Source organism: Trachypithecus francoisi, unplaced genomic scaffold, assembly GCF_009764315.1.
Source record: "Trachypithecus francoisi isolate TF-2019V2 unplaced genomic scaffold, Tfra_2.0 Lachesis_group1, whole genome shotgun sequence".
Taxonomy (NCBI): domain Eukaryota; kingdom Metazoa; phylum Chordata; class Mammalia; order Primates; family Cercopithecidae; genus Trachypithecus; species Trachypithecus francoisi.
This window is the reverse complement of record NW_022681454.1, coordinates 138665318-138685638: the sequence shown is the minus strand read 5'-3', so window position 1 is coordinate 138685638 and position 20321 is coordinate 138665318. Positions and strand designations below refer to the sequence as shown.

The following is a 20321-nucleotide window of genomic DNA, read 5'->3' as shown; positions in this document are numbered from 1 at the left end:
GACTTGGACTTTTGGGTTAATGTTGGAATGAGTTAAGACTTTGAGGGACTGGTGGGAAGGTGGGATTGTGTTTTGAAACGTGAGAAGGACATGAGATTTGGAATGGTGCAGGGGTGGAATGATATGGTTTGGCTCTGTGTCCCCACCCAAATCACATCTTGAATTGTAATCCCCGTGTGTCAGTGAAGGGATCTCATAGGAAATGATTAAATCACAGGGATGGACTTCCCTCTTTCTGTGCTAGTGACAATGATTAAGTTCTCACAAGATCTTGTTATTTGAAAGTGTGTGGCACTTTCTGTCTCACTCTTTTTCTCCTTTAGCCGTGTAAGACATGCCTTGCTTCCCTTCACCTTCTGCCCTAATTGTCAGGTTCCTGAGGCCTCCAAGCCATGTGGAACTGCAAGTCAGTTAATCCTTTTTTCTTTATAAATTACCCAGTCTCAGGTAGTTTTTTTAATAGCATTGTAAAAATGGAGTAATACACACACCAGTGTGTAAAACTCCAGTTCAAACCACACAGTTGATTTCTCAAGTTGCCTGCTTGGCCCTCTTCCAAGTGTATTTTATTTCCTTTCATTCCTACTCTAAAGCCTTTTAATCAACTTTCACTCCTATTCTAAAACTTACCTCATTCTTTCATTCTGCCTTATGCTCCTTGGTTGAATTTTTTTCTTCTGCAGAGGGAATAATTGAGATTGCTATAGACCTGTACAGATTCACCACAGATAGCAAATAGGTATGTGCTTTTCCTTAATGCTCCTCTTTGATCTATTATGGGTTGTTCAGTCTGAGACCTTTCATAGTTTTAAAATTATTTGAAGTTTATTTGTCTATTTCAAATATTTTGTTTTTCATAACTAATATAGCTTGAGTTTTTAAAACTTTGTACCTTTATTATTCCTAATATTTTCCCTTATCTCTTTTCATATGTTAATTTGGATAATTTTATATTCTTGGTCCTTTTGTTCTAGTACTTGTGCTCTAATAGAATCTTTAATATAGCATGTTTAATTTCTTTTGAAACATTTGAACTCTTCAAAGACTTATTATTTTAGTTTGTGAGCTTATATCCCATGAGAATACTGCCTAAACTGTCAGGCAGTGCATGTGGAAAAAAAGCAGTCTCCAGTCTAGTGAGCTCCAGTCACCTCCTGGGATGAAGGAGCTGGATGAGCTCTTGAGGAGAGAGCCCCAGAGACCAAAAGATAAACAGAACAATAAAAACATTCCTAATTCCCACAAATATGGGATAAGTTTATTAGGAGAGCCTCTTAAATTATAATTTACTAGCCCTTGGATAATTTGAATAGGGAGGTATTGGAAATAACTGCTTGAATGTTTTTTTTTTTTTTTAATCTCATCTTCATAGCTACAAGACTTCTTACCAGGCATGAATTTACTTCTGATGGTAACTGGACTAGAGTTTTGAGTAGCAGCCAGTGCAAAAGTCAGGCACTGTTTGTCCTGAGGCAATGTCAGAGAAGAAGCAAAAGCAGAACTTTAAACAGTTCCTTTATATGTTGTCTTCCCACAGCCTCACCTGCCTTTTTCCTTCTTCAGGGAAAAGCTACATCCCTGCACAAGGGTTCAAAATAATGCCTCTCATGCCAAGAGTTTTAAAATTATTTTCTACATTTCTTTGTTGTTGTTGTTTTGTTTCTCCACTTTAAGTGTTCAAGGATTGAGCTTGGGAAAGAAAGCCAGCTATCGCTCTGGTTTGACGTTTTTTTGTAGGAACCTTGACCTATGATGGCATCTGACAACTAAAATGAGCGACTGAGGCATAACTCTTAATCACTGAGGTTTATTAAGCCTGCTTATGGTGCGTCCAGGAAAAAGACAAGCCACAGAAAGATGTATGGCTATTTCTCCAAAGAGGTTTTCAGGAAATTTAGTATTTATGTCTTCCCTTAGAGTTGGAGAGGGAAGGTATGTAGGGAAGGAGGTTAGGCAAACAGATACATTTCTGTGAGACTTTAGTTAGTGCCCAGTAAATCTACATTTTACATAAGACAAGGTGAATGTTTGAAAAGAAAAGGGGAGTAAGGAAGAACCAATTATGCAGATATCTCTGGGTAGGTGGGGGAAATGAGCCTTGTCTTTATTCTCCACCTGAGAAGACAAGCTTGTAATGACAGTATCAGTGTAGAGTTTTAGGAGCTAAAATTAGATAGCTCCTAAATGTTATAATTGGCATGTCATTGTTTATGGAAAGCCAGCAAAAAATTTACTTCAGAAAGACCTGTGGAGGCAGTCCTTCAGCAGATGCTGGAGGCCTTTTACCTATGCATAGGGATCTGTCTGAGACATAATATTAGTAACACATATTCATTTGGAAGAGAGTACTGCAAGACTCAGCTTTTTTTCCTTTTGCATAAGAAGTTTGGAGGATCCCGAGATTGTTTTATTTTCCTTTGCACATCTTAATATGGAATATTGCACCAAGATTTTTAAAATAAAATTTGTTATTTTTTATACAGATAGATACTATGTATTGTGCTTTACTTCGCTTTGCAGATATTGCATTTTTTTTTTTTTAACAAATTGAAGGTTTATGGCAACCCTGCATCAAGCAAGTCTATAAGCACCAATTTTCTAACAGCAAGTACTCACTTCTTGCCTCTGTCACATTTTAGTAATTCTTGCAATATTTCAAACTTTTTCATTCTTACTACATCTGTTATGGTGATCTGTAATCAGTGATTTTTGATGTTACTATTGTAATTGTTTTTAGGTGCCATAAACTGCCTCTGTATAAGATAGTAAACTTAATCAATAAATGTGTGTATCCTGACTTCCCCATCAATCAGCCATTCCCTCATCTCTCTCCCTGTCCTTGGACTTCCCAATTCCCTGAAACACAACAATATTGAAATTAAGCTAATAAATAACACTGCAATGACCTCTATGTTCAAGTGAAAGAAAAAGTATCATTTCTCTCATTTTAAGTTAGCTAGAAATGATTAAACTTAGTGAGGAAGGCATGTTGAGAGCCCAGATAGAGTAAAAGCTAAACCTCCTGCACCAAATAGTTCCTTAGTGTTACTGTGTCATTTTACACTCTACAATGTGTGAGTGATCCAGGTTCTCCATGTTGTCACAAGCACTTGGTATTGTCACTGCTTGCTATTTCAGTCATTGTGTTAGGTGTTTATTGATAGCTCATTGTTTTTAGTGAGATATCATTGGTCTGAATTTGCATTTTACTAGTGGCTAATAAACTTAAGCAATTTTTCATGAGCTAAGTTCCCATCTGTTTTTCTCTGGCGAAATGTCTCATTATGATTTTTGCCCATTTTTAACTTAATTATTTGATTTTTCATAGTTGAATTATGGTATGTATACACATAGGTATGTAGTATCTAGATACTAATCCTTTGTCAGATGTAATTTCCAGGTATCTTCACCCAGCCTATGGCTTATATTTTTATCTCTTTAAAAAATTTTCACAGAGCAGTTTTCTAATTTTGATAAGTATAATTTATCACCTTTCAATTTTACATATCTTACTTTTGATGTCTAAAACCTCTTTGCCTCAGTCTAGATCCCAACTCTCCCTTATTTTAAAAAAAAGAGTTTTATTGTTATATTTAAATCTTTTATCAACAATACCTATACAAGGTGTGAAATTTAGATGAATGAATATATTTTTGTCCATATAAGTCCAATTGCTCCAGCACCACTTGCTAATTTGTTGAATTACTGTTGCACCTTTGTCAAAATAATTTGTGTTACTACTAGTTACAGTAAAAGAAACAGTGTGATATTGATAAAGAATGAACACATAGATGAGTGGAACAGAGTAGAGAGCACAGAAATAGACCCATACAAATATAGTCAACTGATCTTTAACAAATGGTAAAAGGAAATTCAATGGAGAAAGGATTGTCTTTTCAATCCTTGGAGAATGATCTGCACAACCTAAAAGAAAAACTGCTGACACAAGTGCACAACACCGATAAATGAGATAAACTTCCTAATACCTCTGCCATGCCAGCCTCATAGGACACAGTGAGCCTGCTTTCATAACCAGTGCATTGTAACTACACCCAGCATCTGAGAAAGTCACCATACAAAGGCCACCTATAATCAAGGAACTTATACAGAGTCTTTGCCACTGAAAGAACCCAGAACCAAAGCCATATATTCTGCACAACACACTTATAATCATATCCTCAAGGGGAGAAAAATCCCATCAAAATGCAGAAAATTTAAAAATATGGAGAGAAAGCTTATCCAGATGAGAAGAAATCAGAGAAACAATTCTGAAAGTATAAAAGAAGCCAGAATGTTACAACACCCCCAAAGGACCACATTAGCTCTCTAGCAATGTATATTAACCAAAATATAATTTTTGAAATATCAGATAAAGAATTGAAAATATTGCCTTTTTAAAAAGGCCCATGATATCTAAGAGAAAGTTGAAAAGCAACACAAAGAATTCAGAAAAACAATTCAGGATATAAAAAGAGACAGATAATATTAAAAAAAAAAAACAAAACAAAACCCAGAACTTTTGGAAATTAAACGTTCACTGAAGGAATTACAAAATAGAGTTGAAATCATCAACAATAGGCTTATCCAAGCAGAAAAATAATTTTATAGGTGGTAGACAGGTCTTTTAGAATAACCCAGTCAGATAAAAATAAAGCAAAAAGAATCTACAAAGCCTTTGAGATATACAGGATTATGTAAAGCATCCAAACATATGATTTGCAGATATTCCAGAGGGAGAAGAAGAAAAATTTAAAGTATGAAAAACAAAGTAAGGGAATAATTCAGAAAAACTTTCCCTGGTCTTGCTAGAGATCTAGACATTCAGATATAAGAAACTCAGAGAACTCCTGAAAGATACATTGCAAGAATCTCACCAAGGAATATAGTTATCAGATTATCCAAAGTAAACATGAACCAAAAAGTGCTAAAAGTGGCAATGAAAAGCATCTAATCGCCTATAAAGGAAATCTCATCTTACTAACAGTGGACTTCTCAACTGAAACATTATATGCCAGAAGAGACTGGGGTCCTATTTTCAGTCTTCTTAAAGAAAACAAATGCCAGCCAAGAATTTTGTATCCTGCTAAACTAATCTTCACTAATTAAAGAGAAATAAAGTCTTTTTAAGATAAGCAAACACTAAGAACTCATCAACATTAGACTGGTCCTGCAAGAAATGCTCAAAGAAGTTCTAAACATGGAAACAAAAGGATGCTTGTCATCATCACAAAAACACATGAACATGTAAAACTCACAGGTTATATAAAACAATTACACAATTGAGACTGCAAAGCAACCAGTAATAGCTAACATTATGGCAGGGACAAAACCTCATGTGCCAAAACTAGCCATAAATATAAATGGATTAAATGCTCTGCTTAAAAAATACAGGCCAGTAGAATGGATAACAAAACAAGATCCAACTATATGCTGCATAGAAGAAATCTACCTAAATGGTAAAGACATTTACAGACTCCAAATAAAGATGAGTAAAAAGATACTGAATGCAAACAAAAACCAAAAGTGAGCAGGAATAGCTATGCATGTATCAGATAAAACACTTAAAATCAACAACAGTTTAAAAAGACAAAGAACATCATTATATAATGATAAGGAGATTAATTCAACACCAGAGCACCCAGACTGATAAGACAAATACTACATAGTATTTGTCTAAGGCCTAAGAAAATATACAGATACCAATAAAATTATACTGAATGTCAATACCCCACTGACAGCACTAGACAGGTCATTGATGCAGAAGATCAATAAAGAAATTCTGATTAAATTGGACGCTAGACTTAACAGACATTTACAGAATTTTCTACCCTAGAACAATAGAATATACATTCTTCTTGCCTGCACAAGGGATAGTCTCAAAAATTAACCGTGTGCTAGGCCACAAGGAAAGTCTTGTTAATTTTTAAAAATTGAAATAATATTAAGTACCTTATTCAGACCACAGGGGAATAAGACTATAAATTGACACCCAGAGGATCCCTTAAAACTACACAAATACTAAATAATCTGCTTTTGAATAATTGTTAGGTCAAAACGAAATTAAGGCAAAAATCGAAAAATTTCTGGAAAGAATGAAAATAGAATCACAACATACCAAAACCTCTGGGATACAGCAAAAGCAGTGCTAAGAATAAAGTTTATAATGTTTATGTCTACATCAAATAGATAACAAGATCTCATATAAACAACCTAACATTGCACTTAAAACAACTAGAAAAACAAGAACAAACCACACCTAAAGCTAGCAGAAGAAAATAAATAACAAAAATTAACAAAACTATATAAATTGAGATCAAAATAAAAACACAATACAAATGATCAATGAAACAGAAAGTTGCTTCTTTGAAAATGATAAACAAAATTGATAGAATGCTAGCTAGATTAACCAAGAAAATAGAGAAGATTAAAATAGCCACAATAAAAAATGATAAAGATGTCATTACAGCTGACAGGAGAGAAATAGAAGAGCTCATCAGAGGCTATTATGAGCATCTCTATGCACACAAACTAGAAAATCTAGAGGAAATGGGTAAATTACTGAAAACGTACAGCCTCTTAAGATCGAACCAGGAAGAAACAGGAATCTTGAACAGGTCAATAATGAATAGCGAAATTGAATCAGTTATAAAACATCTCCCTGGGAGTGACAGGGGAAAGCCCAGGACCAGACAGCTGGATTCCAGCCAATTTATTTCAGACACACATGGGAGAACTGTAACTAATCTTACTAAAACTGTTCTAAAAAATCAAGAATGAGAGAATATGCCCTAACACATTCTAGAAAGCCAGCATCACCCTGAAAGCAAAGCTAATTAAGTGCACAACAAGAATAAAATATACAGACCAATATCTCTGATGAATCGTAATGAATATACCACACTAAACAATATGTTATAAGGGAAACTGGGTAGGACAAGAGGCTATATAGGAATTTTCTCTACTTTCCACTCAATTTTCTATTAACCTAGAATTTCTTTTTTTAAAAATAAGTCTAATAATAAAAAACAGTTTGGCATATTTTATGGGTCGGCTTCTGCAGTTTTTATTCTGTTCCATTGAGCTACTTTTCTACTAATACTATGCAGTCTTGAATACTCTACCTACCTATACAATTAGTCTTGAAATCATTTAGACTGATTAAAATTCTACTTTATTATTAATTAAATAAATCATTTTAGCTATTTCACTTCCTTTGTTTTTTCACACACATTTTAGAATAATCTTGTCTATATAGAGAAAAAAAATCTTGTGTAATTCAATAAAAGTTATATTAAATCTGTATATCAATTTGAGCAGAATGAACAGTTGTACCATGTTGAGGCTTCTTATCTATTTGATTTCTCAGCACTTTGTAGTTTCTAGAATACTCTGATATCTTATACAATCCTCTACATATCTTGTTAGATTTATACCTAAGTGTCTCTTTTTTTTCCTGATTTTTAGTGGTATTGTAGTTTTAGTATTACTATCATGCATTCTTTGCTACTATTTAGAAATATATTAGGTTGTCGTAAAAGTAATTTTACAACATTTTACATTTTGGACTGTGAATTTTAAATTATTATAACTAGTCTCAAACATATCTTTATCCATCAAAATAGGAACCATTACAATTAACACATTTTTACCAATAAGAAATGTTTGTTTATTCCTGTAGTGTAAAATCTGTGTTTCAGAATTTGATGAAATCTTGGAAAGTATGTTCTGCATCCTACTGGTTGTGGAAGTGGTTTCCCCGCAAAAACTTGTTGAGATCCTTGAAGAAGTGATAATCGGTTGGCGAGGGGTCGGGTGAATATGACAGATGAGGCAAAACTTCGTAGCCCAATGCATTCGACTTTTGAAGCATTGGTTGTGTGACATGGGGTCAGCTGTTCTTGTGGAGAATAATTGGGCCATTTCTGTTGACCGATGCCTGCTGCAGTCATTGCAGTTTTCAATTTATCTCATCGATTCGCTGAGCATACTTCTCAGATGTAATGATTTAGCCAAGATTCAGAAAGCTATTTGGGATCAGACTGGCAGTAGACCACCAGTGACAAAGGCTTTTTCTTTTGGTGTAAGTTTGGCTTTGGGAAGAGCGTTGGAGCTGCTTCTCGGTCCAACCACTGAGCTGGTTGTCATATAAAATCCACTTTTCATCACACATCACAATCCGATTGAGAAATGGTTCATTGTTGTTGCATAGAATAAGAGATGACAACATTTCAAAATGACAATTTTTAAAAATTTTCACTCAGCTCATGAAACACCCACTTATCACTTTTTCACCTTTCCAATTTGCTTCAAATGCCAAACAACCGTAGAACGGTTGACATAGATTATTTGGCAACTTCTCATGTAGTTGTAAGAGGATCAGCGTCAATAATTGCTCACAATCAGTTATCAACTTCACATGGCTGGTCACTATGCCCCTTATCTTCAAGGCTCTTGTCTCCTTTGCGAAACTTGTTGAACCTCCACTGCACTGTACCTTTGTCAGCAATTCCTGGGCTAACTGCACTGTTGATGTTGCAAGTTGTTTCTGCTGCTTTATGACCCATTTTGAACTCAGTAAGAAAATCGCTCAAATTTGCTTTTTATCTAATATTTCCATAGTCTAAAATAAATATAAAATGAAGAGCAAGTAATAAGTCCTTAGCAAAAAAATAAAGCAAGAAATGTGCCTTAAAATGAAGTACAACATAACTACATTTATTTAAGAATGTATTCCAATATCAAACAGCAAATTTCAACAATGCAACAACTGCAATTATGTTTGCACCAACCTAATAACAGAGCTTTTTATGTTTATGAAACCTTGCTGAAAGCACTCACTAGTTCTAGGGGTTTGATTGTGTACAGCCCTTGGAAGTCCCTGTAGACAATCAAGTTATCTGCGAAGTATGTAAGTTATAAAAGTCTAATTGGAGTATTTAAACCATTTAGTTTTAATGTAATTATTGATATTTTAGGGCTCAAGCCAGCCATTTTATTTTTGGTTTTTCATTTATCATGTTTGCTTTTTATTTCTTTGCTTACTTTTTCCTGGTGCTATCTTAAACATTTTTTACAATTCAATTTTGATTTATCTGTAGTATTTTTAAGGATGTCTCTTTAGACAGCTTTTTTATTATGAGAATATTTATGCTAGATATAAGATTCTAAATAGACAGTTCTTTTCTTTCAGCGCTTGCTGTTTTTAATAATTATTCTTTATCTTTAGTTTTCAGAAGTTTGACTACATGTTTCTTGGAATTTCCTTTGTTTTTTTTCTTTTGGGAGTTCACTCAGCTTCTTGAATCTACAGGATTGTGCTTTATGTCAAATTTGGGAAGATTTCAGTCATTATTTCTTTGAGTACCTTTTTATTCTCTCCCTTTTTTATCTTCCTTCCAGATGTAGATGGCATGAGAGTTAGAACTTTATTATAGTTTCACAGTGTTCCATGGTGGGCCTATTCTATACAAGCCTATCCTCAAAGTCCAAGGAAGTTGAGAGACCAAGGAAAGAGGCTGGCATATCCAGTTTCTCAGAAATATATGTTTAATAAGGACCTACAAATAGAAACCATGTCTGTGTTTTGGGCTGTGGTGAGACCAGATGGTGGAACCTCCCACATTCCAAAGGGATGTGTAGCACAATTAAAGTACGATAACATCAAGGTTGTTTTGACCTAAGGACAGGATTTATAGTAAGTAAGTGCTCCTCATCAAGAAACAAAAGGCATACTGAAAATCTCAGAGGCCTTCCTAGAATAGGGGTTAATCAGATGTCAACACAGTGGATTAGCATCCAAGATGAAGTTACTTTAGCCTTCACATACAGGTTCCTAAAGCTCTCTATTTTTTTTTTTCTAATTTGTTTTACAGATGAAGTAATTTCGGTTTTCTATCTTGAAGTCCTCTGACTCTTCTTTCTATTCTATTCAATTTTTGAGCCTGTTCATTGAGTTATTTTTATAGTTATGGTATTGTTTAGTTCTGAAATTTCCATTTGGTTCTTATTTATATCTTCTACATTGTTGTTGAGATTTTTCTTTTTTCTGAGACATTCTAATTTTTTATCTAATATGTTTATAAATTGCTCATAAAAAAATTTTTTTATGATGGCTGTTTTAAAATCTTCATCAGATATTTCTAACATTGCTGTCATCTCTGTTTTGGCATCTGTTGATTGCCTTTTTTCATTTTTGAGATCTTTCTGATCCTTGGCATAATGAGTGTTTTTCAATTGAAACCTGGATATTTGAGGTGTTTTATGAAACTCTTGTTCTTGTTTAATCTCTCTGTTTAGCTGTCTTATTTTGACACCATTCTAGCATGGAAAGATATGAGCACCACCTATTGCCAAGTGAGGATAGAAGCACAGGTTCCACAATTAGCATGCATTGACACCTGAGGGTAGGAGGATTCCTCATTGCTGCAGGAAATGGATGGAGTTGTAGCATTCCAGTAGGCCTCCACTGAACATCTCCTTGTCTGGAAGGGATAGGAGTGCCTTGTAACTGCTCCCCACAGAGCTTCTGCTTACACAAGAATAGAGGGGTCTTATTACCACTGGTGTTGATAGCAATCCTGATTCTCTATTTAACTTCCTCTGATAGCACTCCAATCAGGAGTGGGTGGAGGTCACCTTATGATGGATAGAAATTCTGCATCCACAAGTAGTCACCACTGACATCATGGGGAGGGAGATGGCTCATTATCTACCTAATAAGGATGAAAGTCTTGGCTTTCTACTTGGCCTTCTCTGACACCAGAAGGGAGGAATTAGGTGCCTTATTACAGCCTAGCAAAAGTGGAAGTTTACTTTCCCCACCCTTACTGGTAAGTGTGGAGCCACAGTTCTTTTCTGTGGTAGATGGCTAGAATAGACCATTTACTGTATAAAATACTTTTGTCTTGCTAGGATGTTTCTTTCCTGGTACTTTGGCTAGAAAAAAAATGGCCTTTTATGGGTCTTTTATTTTCTGTATCTGTTGGTGTTTACAGATTGCCAGCTTCTTCGACTGAGATATATGAGGCAAAGAAAAAACCCAAGTAACTTACCAGAATGTTGTTCCTTGAATCCAGAGGTTGCTAGCTAGTCTGTCTTCTTTTTCTACCTTCAATGTCTTCTTATATTTATTTTATATGTAATGTCCAGAGTTTTTAGTTGAATCTAGTAGAAGAAATAGGAAAAATAAAAAATGTCTACTCCATCTTTCCAGAAGCAGAGTCCTTCTCCCTGATTTTAAAAACTCAATTTACCAAGAAGTTTAGCTACAAATTTTACATACAAAAAAGTTAAGTATTAGTCATTTGCTAATCTGGCCACTAAACATTTGAGAGCAGCTCTTTTCTCTTTTTCATCATAAAGGCTTAACACCTCTTTACACAAGATCTTCCATCGATTCTTGGAGGTGTTCTTTAATATTAACGTTTTCAAAACTATAGAGGTTTTCATTTTGGCATCATAGATAATTTTAACATTTCAATGAAGAAATAAACATTTGCCCTTGTTTATTTAAAAGGCTGAATAGGATTCCACTGTGTGGATATATCACACTTTGTTTATTCAGTTATCTGTCAATAAACATTGCTAAAATAATTAAATAGGAGGCAATTCACCAGAGGCAGCTTTAGTGCCCTGAGATTCAATATAAGCAACCTAAATCTGACTTGAATGCCTTTCTTATAACTAACTTAGAGAGAAATAAAATTTAAACTTAATCAATCAGAAACTACTAACTAACCTCAAACTGCATAAGTAGAAATTTCCACTCGGTAATCCAAATAAGGCAACTACATAACTGTAAACAAGTATTTTCTTTGCTTTCCCACTCACCTTGTAAAGCCCTTTCTTTGAAACCTTTCCTCCCCTCCCCAACTAGCACCACAATTGGGTGCTGTCCAATTTGTAAATTGCCATTTGCTCAAATAAACATTTAAAATGATTAATGTGACAGTTTAAGAACATTTCGGTTATTTTCCCATTTTAGCTATTATGAATAGTGCTGCAATGAACATAAGAGTGCTAATATCTCTTCAAAAACCTGATTTCAATTCTAGTGAACTGAACCAGAAGTAGGATTGCTGGATCATATGGTAGTTCTATTTTTAATTTTTTGAGGAATCTCCATACCGTCTTCCCTAGTGGTTGCACCATTTTGCATTCTCACCAACAGTGTACAAGGGTCCCAATTTCTCCATGTCCGTGTGCACACATATTATTTTCTGATTTTTTGTCTTGTTTTGCTTCAGTTTTATTTATAATGGCCATTGGAGTATGTATAAGGTGAGATCTCATTATGGTTTTGATTTACATTTCCCTAACGATTAGTGATGTTGAGCATCTTTTCACATACTTGTTGGCCAGTTTTACGTTTTCTGTGGAGAAGTGTCTATTCTCCTTAGCCCATTTTAAAATCAGGTATTTTTATTTATTTATTATTTATTTATTACTATTGAGTTGTCGAATTTCCTTATGTACTTTGGATTATAACCTCCTATCAGACATATGGTTTGCAATATTTTTCCCATTCTATTAGTTGCCCTTTCACTCTATTGATTGTTTCTTTTGCTGTGTAGAAGATTTTTAGTTTAATGTCATTTCACTTGTCTGTTATTGTTTTTGTTGCCTATGCTTTTGGTGTCATATGCATAAAATCATCCCCGAGAACATTTCCATGAAGTTTTTCCCCTATGGTTCTTCTAGAACTTTCACAGTTTGGGACCTTACATGTAAATCTTAAATCCACTTTGAGTTCTGTGATTTGCAACAGTGCAGAAGAACTTTGGAAATAATATGCTAAGTGAAATAAACTAGTCACAGAAAGACAAACATTGTATGATTCCACATATATGAGATGTCCAAAATAGTCAAATTTATGAACTCAGTGAAAGGGCAGTAGCCAGGGCCTGGGGGAAGAGAGAATGGTGTTGCTCATCAGCAGGAATAAAGTTTCAGTCAGGGAAAATAATAAGCTCTAGAGATCTACTGTGCAACATTGTACCAATAATAATGCACTATACACTTAACAATTTCTTAAGAAGGGATAGATCTCATGTGTTCTTAACACAATAAAATACAATGAAATGTAAATTAGCCTTGAGAAAGTCTTTTGTTTAAATTGGAAGGAACTGCACTGATAAGACATTTTCTTGGGGAAACTCTTTACTAGAAAAGTAATGAAAAGACTGAGCTTTTGATCAAGATTTTTTAAGTCATGAATCCAGCAAAATAACACAAATACCATGACAACAACTCAAACTGAGTTGTCTAAACAGATTATAATGAGAGTACTTTTAATATTTTGGCCTGGGTTCAGATAAAAGTATTTGGGGCTGTGGACTAAAAGTTGTCAAAAAAGAGGCCCTTCCTTCCTTCCTTCCTTCCTTCCTTCCTTCCTTCCTTTCTTTTTTCTAGTTTTTAGTAAAGACAACTAGGACATAGACTACACCAGCAAGTTCAGATTGAGAAAAGAGATCTACATAATATCACCCTGTAAGAACAGGTGTTAGGGTAAGATCAGGGAAGTATCAGAGTTTATATCAAGTTTTAAGATTCTCATGTAATGAGCTCTTCTATTTGTTGTTGTTGTTGTTGTTATTTGGTTGTTACCATTGAGTCTTCAATGAGGTTTTCTTAAATACGTGAGCCATGAGTGATGTTTGAGGAAAATAAAGGTCAGAGTTACTCCCCCGATGGGGTAAAGCTTTGCTGACAAAGGACAACTGCTAGAGTCTCAGCTCTGACATTCAGTGCGGATCACCAGGGAAGCTGGAAGAAGGACCCAGATGAAAAGGACTATGTGAAGAAGAGGTTGTGTTCTCTGCATTGCATTGCTGAATAGCAGCAGTCCCCTAAAGTCTAAAGAAAGTGACGGTTTTCAAGTTATATCTCCTTTTCTTTATAAAATAGTTTTAGCATCTTTACAACTTGGACCATATCTCATTTCTATTAACCAGCCATAGCAGCTTCCAGAAAACTACCAGCCCCTTTCAAAGGTCATGGCTGTCCTTTTCCCTATTGAATATTTAAGAGTAGAAAAGAAGTGTAATTGCAAATGGCCAACTATTTTTAAAGATTCAAGCTTTTCCTCTTCCCTCAACACCCCTGCCAGCCCCAGCACAGAGTGATGTTTATTCTCAGTAAAGTTCCCCTGTGCCTTATCCAGCCTGGCACAGAGACAGGCAGGCTGGGGCAAAGATAGGGCTCCAGTGGCTGAGGGGCCTCTCAGGTCGTGCTGTGTCTGGCTCTCCCAGCCTAGCTGAGTCCACTGCGCCTCTCTGCATTGTCCTACGGAGAGAGGAGGGGGTGCAGGTTTCTGAGTATTTCCAAGTGGAGTGTGAAAATCAAAATATATATATATATATATGTTTATATGCAATGGCATTAAAAAAAGTGACATTATTTGTCTCAGTTTTAGTTTTCTACTCTTCCCTTGATTTTTGAATTTCTGCTAAATATTTCTTGCCTGTTAGCTTTCTGTTAATCAGAACCTGGATATGTGATTGCACTTCTCTCTGAAATATGCTGGCCTGATTATACACTGGAATGATGGGAAAAACAACTTCTAATCATTAGCGATGTAAGAAATTCCTGAAAAATATTCAGTGATCACCTGTGAAATGTGGAAGGTGATACTAGTCCTTGAATACATGTAGAAAGTAACAAGGGTAATATCAGTTTCCTTGCAAATGTAGCTAGCTCACATATGATGAAACCTTTCATTTCACAGACATCATTCTCTGTTTTCTGGTGCAAGGAGAATCAAAGGTCCTCTCATTAGTTTATTAAACTTCAATTCAGCTCCTAGAGATTTAAGGAAATAGCCAAGGTCTAAATGCTAGATAAGCTACTCATTTTATAAAGTGTTTTCCTAAAATATATTAATACCTCCCTCCCCTGCTTTTTTGATGGTTGTTGTTCAAAACAAGGCAATGGATTAATCTCTCCTCCTTCCTTCTCTGACATCCAACTTGATCTTATTCTATCTGTATTAACTGAAAGCTGTTTTTATTATTAAGAAATCCTATGGCAACATGACATAGGTGTTGCAGATTACATGTCAATTGTGAATACTGTGTAGTAACTACCTCCATTTGTCTTGGTCAGTTTGTCTTGGTACTTTAACAAAGTACCATATATTGGGTGGCTCATAAACAACAGAAATGTATTTCTCAGAGTTCAAGAGGCTAGAAGTAGGAGATCAGAGTGTCAGGGTAGGGCGCTCTAATGGTAGGACTTTCGTGAGGGCTTCTGGGTTGCGGACTGCCAACTTCTCATTGCATCCTCACATGATGGGAAGAGGACAAGCTAGCTCTCTGAGTTCTTTTTATAAGGGCGGTAATCCCATCCATTCTTATAGCCTAATTACTTCCCAAAGGACCCACCATGGGGATTTGATTTCAGCATATAAATTTTGAGGAAACACACACATTCAGTTCATTACACCATTATTTCACAGAAAGTTAGGTTTTGTGCAATTATAATTCTTATCCTATGGAAGAATCCTCTTCCATTATACTTCATTACCTCAAAGTAGCACTTAAGTCCTCCATTGACTTTGATAACAAAGAATACAGTGTGATATGTCCTCGTGAAAAATATATTACCCATTATTTTGTTCCAGTGTTAGTATAGTATCTTTTAATAATATGATTTATAGCATAATTTTGTAATATAATTTATTTATTACAATTAACCAAATGATCTTTTGTCATAAGTTACCAAGGTTAGAATTATGGTTGTATAAATGAACTTTCTGATACAAATTTCTTTTTCAATTATTTCCATATATACTCTTCAGTATACTATGAATATGCAGTTGTCTATTACTGGTATATGTGTTATCACATTGTTAAGAACAATTTCCCATAACTTAAAAATAGAGCAAAAGAATGACTGTGTGTCTTTTTAATGCTATTCTGGGACCTTGCCTAACAGATCCACCTAAGATTTCTCCATGATATGCCTTTGTTTGAGTTTCTATGTAACACTGATTAAATCTCAGATTCTGTGAAGTTACATGTTAATTTTTTTCAGAAAAAGATACAAATGATTTCTGTCAGTTACAAAGGTAAGTCCATAAGTTATGGTTTTATTGCCCTATAGGATATTAACCAGTTTTGTTTATCACCTAGAAAACTTATTTCACACTGTATTTCTCTATTGGTTATTCAGATCTCTGTTCTTCAAGTACTCCTTGCAGCAACTTCATCTCTATTTTGGTTTGCTCTTTTTGAATGAATCAAAAGTGGCAACAGAACTTAACTTTGCTAACTTATTTTTCCCCTTACTCTGATTTTTTGTTTTATTTCTGGTTCATGCTCAACTTTGGTTCTGGTTTTGGTTTGCACAAAGCCAATACTTAGTTATCTATTAGGGACATTGAGCATTTATTATCTAAGAATGAGAGACTATAGGAAATCTGGTTTGTAGTTATTTTGTTTGTACATGTTTCCAGTGTCCTCTGATCATTCACGTATGTGTTCAGTGATTCATTAGAGGGTCTCATAGGACTCCAAGCACCTTAATTGTACTCATGGCTATAGTTTACTATAGTGAAGACACAACACAGAATTAGCAAGGACAAAAAACCTCATCAGGAGGAATCTGGAGAGATCTAGGCACAACTTCCAAAGTTCTTCCTCAGGAGGGTGTGCAATACATGCCCCTTCCTCCAGCAATGAACTGTGGTAACATGCACAAAGTGTTTCTTTCTGGGAAAGCCTGCTTTAGACAGAGTGGAAAGTTTTTACTGGAGGTTGATCATGCAGGTACTCTCTACCTGTGCTACCAGCCACGATTACCAAAAGCCCAGACTTCCACAAGGAAAGCAGGTGTTCATCATAAATCACATGGTTTGCACAAACATTCTAGACAGGCTAGTACATTAGAGTTCAGTGCCCTCAGGCATGCAAAACAGCTTTATAAATTAGTCATGTGGGAAACATTTCAAAAGCTAAAGTTTTAGATGCCAGTCAAAGTCAGCCTCACAAGCAAGCCCTTCTACAGAAATGTGAGAATTAGCAAACATCCAGCTTGCTGCATTAACCCTTTCTCCCATAGCATGTTTACTATTATGTAAATTTCATTCTATTAAGAAAGCGGTGACTCACGCCATAATCCCAGCACTTTAGGAGGCCGAGGCGAGTGGATCACGAGATCAGGAGTTCAAGACCAGCCTGACCAAGATGGTGAAACCCCATCTCTACTAAAAATATAAAAATTAGCCGGGTGCGGTGGCAGGTGCCTGTAATCCCAGCTATTCGGGAGGCTGAGGCAGGAGAGTAGCTTGAACCCAGGGGGCAGAGGTTGTAGTGAGCTGAGATTGTGCCACTGCACTCCCAGCCTGGGCAACAGAGCAAGACTCCATCTCAAAAAAAAAAAAAAAGAAAGTATGTGATGGTTACCGGATATGTTTTTTGAGATCTGTACTTTGGAATCTTGACCAGTGAGATTGTTTCTCCTGCATTTACTTTTATTATTATTATTAGTGCTTTACAGATGTTTTCATCTGCACTTTGGACTTTCCTTCAAGTAAGCTGAGAGGAAAAATTCTCTCAGGTGAAGAAAAAAAGTATTAAAGTATGTTGAAAAAGCCAAAACTGGGCCAAAGGCTCACAGTAGATTGAGATGAGGATTAAAAATTGACTGTTGGATTTAACAATAAAGCATTTGACTGTATTTACTTTTGGCCCATAGCTGAAGTTGCTTGTCTGAAGCTGCATGCTGTGTGCTATGGACTGAAGTTTGTCCCCCACCAAATTCGTATGTTGAATTCCTATCCCTCAATGTGATGGTATCTGGAGATGGGGTCTTTGGGAAGTAATTAGGTTTAGGTGAGGTCATGAGGGTGGGACCCTCTTGATGAGACCAGTGCCCTTATAAGAGGACACACCAGAGAGCTTGCTTTCTCTCCACCGTGTGAGAAGACAGTGAGGAGGTGGCTGGCTATCTGTAAGCCAGAAAGCAGACCCTTAATAGAAGCCTACCATTCTGGCACCCTAAAATCAGACTTCCAGCCTCCAGGATTGTGAGAAAATACACTTTTATTGTTTACGTGTGTAAGCTACCCCATCTAGAATATTTTGTGATGGCAGTCCAAACTGACTACACACTATCTGTTTGTCTGTGTGCCAATAATTAAGCAAAACTTTTGCTCTTATTGTGTGAGCTTGAAATATTTTCCTATTTTCAAAGTATATGAATAAGTGGAATTATATATTCTATTAAATGAAAGATCTCTGTTTCTAAGTAGTTTATAGAGACTAAAAAAGTATAATTTTCTTTTAAATGCTGTCATGACTGTTTTGAAGCTCTGGCTAGAAGCCAGTCTGTTCTCCATCTTAAGCAGTTGAGTAAGTTGCTTAACCACTTTCCACATTAGGCCATCATACACCCTCCCTAATTTCCCTGAGGCCAGGTACCAGAAAACTAGGGACACACCTTAAGCCCCAGAACCCACCCAAATCATTCAAATTATCCTATCCAGGGAGCCTGTGAAACCCAGCTAATCCCACCAGAACTGCAAGACCTGAGCTGCCCCTTACAGCCACAGCTTGCTGCCACCTGTCCCAGGGCACCACCTCGTGTGCTCATGCCTGGCAGTGTTGCAGACCTTTCTCCTTAGTTCAGCTAAAACTAGGTTCTTGTCATGCGACCAGGAAAGATTAGGCTTGCAGACACAAAGAAGGGTGAGGAGCAGAATTTATGTGGTGAAAAGGAAAAAGGAAAAAAAAAAAAAAAAACTCTCAGCAAAGTGAGAGAGAGTCCTCATTGATTTTCCCACCTCATTAATTGAATCCCAAGTTCCCACCCAGGAAATGAAGAGACCAGGCTCCTAACCGCTGCAAAAGCCTTGAACTTCCGAGGCTCCACCCCGGCCTCCCTGTGCTCAGTGGGGCATTGTTCAGAGAGAATCAGCTGGGAAAGGGCGGGTTCATCTGAGACCGCAGACTGGGTTTTCAGCCTTCAGGCTATTTTAGGCTTGAAGGCGGGGTTTCGCTGGGTACCTTGGCTGCCTCTTGCCTCCATCAGCAGCCTTCTCATGTTTGGAAGTGTAAGTAGCAAAGAGTCCTGCCTTTCATCTCTCCAGTGTCAGTGTGCTGGGTCCAGCAATGAAAAGGATATTACCAAACATATGGTGTACATAACACAAGAAAACAAAAAGTTCCCAGGAAAAAAAATTTCTATTGCTTGGTATATACTATTGGTTTCTCCCCCTCCACCAGAGAATAAAGCCCTAATTTCCTAAGGCATCTTTTGTATACAATTAACTTTTCTCTGATGCATCTACATTACTATTAGGTATGTACCAGCCTTAGGAGAATTGAGAAAATAGTCACTCAAATTATTTTCTGTGTTCTGTGGTTCAGTGAGGAATTCTACTCTAGAGAAATTATTTAAGCTTTTAGGGTTAAAAAAGAAAAACTTCTCTCAACAATAGCTCAGTAATATATTCATATAGCAATTCACATTCGTATGTTCAAAATGAATCCATGAAAAAAAATGAGATTGGCTTGATGAGTTTTAAAAACAGTTATATATCTTTTTCCTGACTTTTTTCAATGTAAAGTATAAAATAAACTTTTTTCTTTTCTTTTTTTTTTTTTTTTTTTTTTAAGATTTGGGTTTGTTTTCTCATGAAGAGACTGTTAATGTGAATGTCCTAAAATTCTGTATTGGTTTATTGTTCAAATTAATGAATACTCTTCCATATAAACATTAAGATTATAAAACACATAAAATTGTGTATTCAGTTAACCAAATTATAATTCCAAGAAACTTTTAGATATTAATAGTGATAGTGTTATTTTTCTGTTTGTCAATCTAAACCGAATCTCCAGGATTCTGAGTTAAATTTAAGACCTTGATTAATATCATAATTAATACATAATCTTTGGAGGCATAGATAATTTCTAAGCAACACAGAATACTGAAAATTTGGTTACCAAGCATAGTTTATATTTTAAATGTTACAGAGTGACTATACCTTTGAGATATGTTCAAGAACATTTTTATTTTTGCCACTTTAAGAGTGTCAAAGGAACGTGTGATTTTAGAGGTTGTGTAATGTGTACTCATGAGTTTCTCTGGTCTGCCAAAATGCTTGTGTAAGACAGAGAGTTCTCAATCCTGCCTCCCACTTTTTGTTGTGAAGTAGAACTTTGTACTTTGGTTGAAAGTTTTAATTGCCATAGATGGGCATGACTCTAGATAGAAAAATAATGGCAAATAAATACAACTATTGTATGCAAGGTGATGAAATGTGTTCTTGTTTTTTAAGGGAAAAAGATAATAGTTTTATCCTAAAATAAAACTATCAAGTA

The 20321-nt window shown here is 35.7% G+C and overlaps 1 long non-coding RNA gene across 1 annotated transcript; it reads right to left on the bottom strand.

Moving 5' to 3' along the window:
* Positions 1 to 529: 529 nt before the first annotated feature.
* Positions 530 to 19348, bottom strand: LOC117084811. The gene is made up of 3 exons (XR_004437680.1): positions 19338 to 19348; positions 8479 to 8483; positions 530 to 657 (listed from the first exon to the last, which is right to left on the bottom strand). It is a non-coding gene; the product is annotated as an uncharacterized LOC117084811 (long non-coding RNA).
* Positions 19349 to 20321: the final 973 nt, after the last annotated feature.